At 38.8% G+C, this 5,217-nt stretch overlaps 1 pseudogene; it reads right to left on the bottom strand.

Moving 5' to 3' along the window:
* Positions 1-1,681: 1,681 nt before the first annotated feature.
* LOC121262535 lies at positions 1,682-3,274 on the bottom strand (annotated as a pseudogene).
* Between the last annotated feature and the right edge of the window lie 1,943 nt (positions 3,275-5,217).

Here is a 5,217-nt window from a genome sequence, read left to right as displayed (position 1 = left end):
TCGCGCAAGCTGGGTCTTTTTTTTTTTTTTAGCCCTGCGTCCGTCCAAACGAAAATCCTTCTTATGTTTATTTTTTTCTTCTTTTCGTTTGAGTTGCCCAGCATTTCCGCCTGACTTCCGTTCTCATCATTTTGACTGGTGGTGTTGCAGCAGTGCGGTGGAGATGCTGTGGAGGAGACCGTGGGTTTTACGTGGAGGATGTTGTGGTAACACACGGTGGCAGTGGATGGTGGTGTTGCCGTGTGTGCGCGACGCAAGGAGAAGATGGCCATGCATGGAGTGCATGCATGGGGTTAGTGGCTGCGGCTGTGCATGGGTAGCTGAGTTGCAGTGGTGGCGAAAGGAGGACGTGCGCAGGAGGAGGCCGTGCATGGAACGGCTCACTGCTGTGGAGGCAGCGTGCGTGATGGCTGGTGCTGCGCAGGAGGAGGCTGGGCACGGCTGGGGCAGCGCGGAGGTTCGAAGTGGCTCGGCAGTGGCGGGTGGTGGTGCTGCGAAACAAACAAAAACAAAAATAAATAAATAAAGAAAAACAAAAATAAAACTAGACAAACAAAAAAGAAAATAAATAAATAATTAAAGACAAATAAAACTAGACAAAAAAAATAAGCATAAACTATTCTATTTGTCAATTTAAATCATAACTTGAATTTATACCTCTCAATTATTTTTTTATCTAAAATTAATAATAAAATAATAAAATAATTAAAAATATATTAATTCTATATATATAAAATATGTAATAATGCAATTCAATCAGCTGTTAAATATGTGAATAGAACCAAAAATCCTTTTATTTATACACAAAAATTATACGGTTTAAAAAAATATAGTTGTTAGTAAAAAGTCAAAATTGTATAAACCCGGAAAAAAAAAAATCGGATTTGTGTTTACAAAATTAAGTAGAAGGTAGTTAAAAATATAAGAAGAAAAAAGAGAAAAGAGTGAGTAGTTAAGTTTGTAAATAGAAGTGAGAGAAAAAAATAATAAAGAAATAATAGAAAAAATTATTTTAATGAAATAGAAAAATAATAAAAAACGAGATATATGAAATTTTTTTTAAAGATAATCAAAATTTAGGATAAAATCTTAAGAATTATATTTTTTAAATAAATATTAAAAACATTTATAAGGAACCAATGTAAATACCCTGTCGCTAGCTCGAGAATAGTTGAGAACTCGTCCAGTAAAACCTTTGCGCTTAAATTTGGTGGTATAGTATTAAGGAAAGGGCCAGGCATTTGGAATTTTGGAGTGGTCAATCCATTGAACCCGCATCTTTAGTCTTTAGGCATCATCAAAGCCTCTGGACATCAACAACTTCATTATCCCCACCAGCAAAATCTTCTTCAGCTGACGTTATCAGACCCTACATTATTTTTACCGTTTTGCAAAAGAACTCGACTTACTTGTATTGATTTATTTCATTTTAAATTGACTATTTTTTATTAAAATAAATTTATTCTCATTATAAATATAGTCATTTTTATTATAAATAATTTCACATAAATACTTGTATTTCTTGTAATAAGTTGATATGGTATATTAAATTTTAAAATTATGCTTTTGTACAATAAATCTAACGTATAATATGAAATTATATCAATTTATATATTTATTTTTATCAAATTTATTTATAAATTACAAAATTATATTTATAAGTTGGTCAGAAAAGATTGACAAAGGACGTTATTTTACTTGCACGTCATGGCAGAGCTTACGTACGTTGCTGTTAACCGTAATTAAGCATATGCAAAAGGCATAAATAACATAAGAAAATAACACCATTGTTGATTTGTACGTTAATTCAGTTCACACAATCAACATGACATGCTTATTTAATTCGTTGGCTGGATCCATTATTATAGATGACCCCATGGGAACTAAACGGTAAACACCCAGCTCATAGTCCTCGACCTGAAAATACTCTCTGATCGCGCACTCAGAACTTGTTGATAAATTCATATATGTGTGCACTAATCTCATCTGCCTTTTCTTGATTGATAAAATGAAATGCTCCTTTTATTATAACTACGTCTTGCAAACATGGCACGTCTTTCTTGAAGCCGCCGCCGCTTATATAGTCCTTGACACCTGGGATATTGTAGACGATATCCTGGTCTCCCACTATGAACTTGGCTGGCACTTTCACTTGTGATCCAGTCCATGGCGCCGTGAGCTCCCAGTTTCTTCCGTTTAAGACAAAGTTTGCAGTCCCAGGTACATCTACGGTTCCTTATAAATAGAAAAAATTATTTAATTTAAATCCTATAAATACAAAGATGCTTGAAACTTACAGGTGGATAGCTCGATAATAGTTCAATCCTCCGGTGAAACCTGTCTGCTTAAATTTGGTGGCATAATAATTAATATCTTCTTCTGACAACCAAGAAGGCAATGCATCTGGTGTTGGCAATCCTCTAACTCCCACTTCTTTAGGTATCATCAGAGGATTTGGACCGAATATTGAAAAGAACTTCTTCATTAGTCGTGCCGTATCGACACAAGCAAAATCTTCTTCGGCTTCTCCATGTTCCTTCAGGCACCACAGTTTAATTAATCTCGTGCAACGAGCTGTTTCGAATTTGTTGTATTACGGCGATCTAAACGATTTCTCGTATTACCCTCGATCGACTCATAAATACAATCCAATAAACTCTGATCGATGTTGACCATTTTCAAAGTGAATCAAAGAGACAAAAATCACCCAAAAAATGGAGTTAAAAAGATAAACCAAATTAATTTACCTGAAACCTGCAAACATAATAATCATCACCAAACAAAGCCCTGAAGCCATCCGCCTGATCAAACGCCGGGTTCCTGGGAAAAAACGGCACGCTCAGGTTGATCAAAGCTTTGATTCGATCCTGATCAAAGCTTTGATTCGATCCGGCCTGAACCAACAAAAGTACCAGGCCATCATAGCTCCCCAGTCATGGCCGACCAAGAAGACCTGGTCGATACTAAGCTGGTCAAGAAGGGCGACGAGGTCTCCGACGATGTGGAAAGCTGTGTAAGAGGCAGGGGAGGGTGGGGCGTCGGTATCGCCATAGCCGCGAAGGTCGGCGGCGATGCAGCGATAGCAGTGGGAGGAGAGGTAGAGAAGCTGGTGTCGTCACGAGTACCAGAGCTCAGGGAATCCGTGGAGGAAGAGGACCACTGGGCCTTTCCCTATCGACGCCACGTGCATGTTTATGCCGTTTGTGGCCACAGTCGTGTGCTCTATTTTCTCCATTTTTGAAGTCTACTATCTGTCAGACTCTCACGCTGCTCAAGTTATTGCTAGCTTCCGTTCCTTTGTATAGTGAACTAGTGTGGCCATAGGCTGGCTTGCGCTTCTCAATTCTTATCTTCTATTTAGTGGAAAAGAAAAACACAAACAAATTTGACTTCGAAGGCAGACATAATAATAAGGTTTATTCTGTTTTCATGAATCCTTTCAATTTTCAACTCCCTGCTCAGCCTAAAGACGTGCAAGGTGCCAAATTCGTATTAACTCTTTCTTTTATACATTTTTTTTTTCTTTCCTATGAGATGGGGCCAAGTTTTCTAGCAAGTTCTATTACTAGTCAAGTTTTAATTTTAAAATTCTTCTACATGCAACTTTGTTTGTTACAGGAGATAGAATACAGGGAAGATAGACCTTTAGGCTTTCAATTATGAGAAAAATGTTTTGCGCCAACGTTCGACCGTCAATTAATAACGTTCGAACGTTGATTGTAAATTTAAATTAAATGACTCTAATTTAAAAATTATGTGATTTTTATAGTGCATAATTTGTGAACAAGTCTAAAAAATTGACTTATATATATTTATATATACATAATTTGTAATATATAAATATATATTTATGTTTATATATATTTGAAGTGCAGCGATTTAGTATTAAAGTTAGAAAATATAACATTAAAGAAGATTGAGAATTGAATGGTGAAAAATCATAGAAATATTAAATAATATTTTTCTTTATAAATAATAAAAGTAAAATACAAAATATGATCAAATTTCTTAAACAACACTCAGATGATAGCGTTGTTCGCAAAATTCGAACTCTGTACCTCCTCAGTCAAGGTATCAACATTGTTGTTAAGGATACCTACACGATGGGTGATCTCAGATAGAGACGCCTCTATAGCCGTGAGCGATCGATCGATCTGAGATCACTGTATCAACCCAAGCAGGCCGTGCATCTCCCGCAGATATACTTGGTGGCTGCTGACTACTACTCCCCACATGACCTGGCTCAGGCTGCGTCGAAGGAACTAGATCCTCTACAGGGGGTGGCTGACGTCCCCTAGCCTGTTCAATGCCACGTCGATGCGTGGTCATGTCAAGGGGGCTCATCTGATCTTTCACCCGCTCCTTTGGCTGAGTTGGCACTCCTCGTGCAAGTAATAGTCGGCTGATCAGGACACCGTATGGGAGATAATCCGTGGAGACGATGCTCGCCTCATAACGGATCCTCTCAAAGATGTAAAGTGACAAATCTATGGGATCTCCACGTGCCACTCGTATAAAAAACTGTGCTCGAAGCCGACTAAATGTGGTTTTATGTGCCACTGGATCCACGTTTGTTACAACAATAAAGTGCAACATATGGAAGAAAGGTAGCAGATGGTTCTGGTTGAATGCGTTCTTCCTCTCGATCTGCATGCAGTCCCTCCCGGTGAGAATGTAGAAATCCTCGTCTCTGTCATCATCTCGAGCCTCGAGGCCAATATCCTCGGCCTCTGATCGGTCTGCATCTCTGGCTGATGCTGGCTCAAATGGGCGGCCAGTAGATGATGCAGAAGAGACTACATCCTCACGGGATGTAGCGTGTGCAGATGTCTCAACTCCTCGACGAATCTCCAGGTGCTCGATGATGACATCTGGTGAAATCTCAATGGAAACACTGCGTACAGTCACGGTGTGAGAGGATGTGTCCTGAGGCATGGCACACATCCCATATAGAACTCCTAAACCATTGAGGGGTATACCTTCCCCCTCAATGTGCAGATATTTCTCCAGCCTCTACTAAGGAAAATATCTCTCAGGTTCGTCTGCTCCCAAATGAGTTCGTCGAACTCATTAATCAGGACCTCTCGCTCTACCATAACAGAATGAGCCCCGATACGAGCAGTGTCTTGAGTGGCTTTTTCCCTCCCTCGTTTCCTAGTATGCAGAGAATGAGCCATATCCTAAAAATAGAGAAAGAAAAAAAATTATTTACATTGA

Source organism: Juglans microcarpa x Juglans regia, chromosome 4S, assembly GCF_004785595.1.
Source record: "Juglans microcarpa x Juglans regia isolate MS1-56 chromosome 4S, Jm3101_v1.0, whole genome shotgun sequence".
NCBI classification, from domain to species: domain Eukaryota; kingdom Viridiplantae; phylum Streptophyta; class Magnoliopsida; order Fagales; family Juglandaceae; genus Juglans; species Juglans microcarpa x Juglans regia.
The sequence above is the reverse complement of the archived record's forward strand: the minus strand, read 5'-3'. Positions and strand labels throughout refer to the sequence as shown.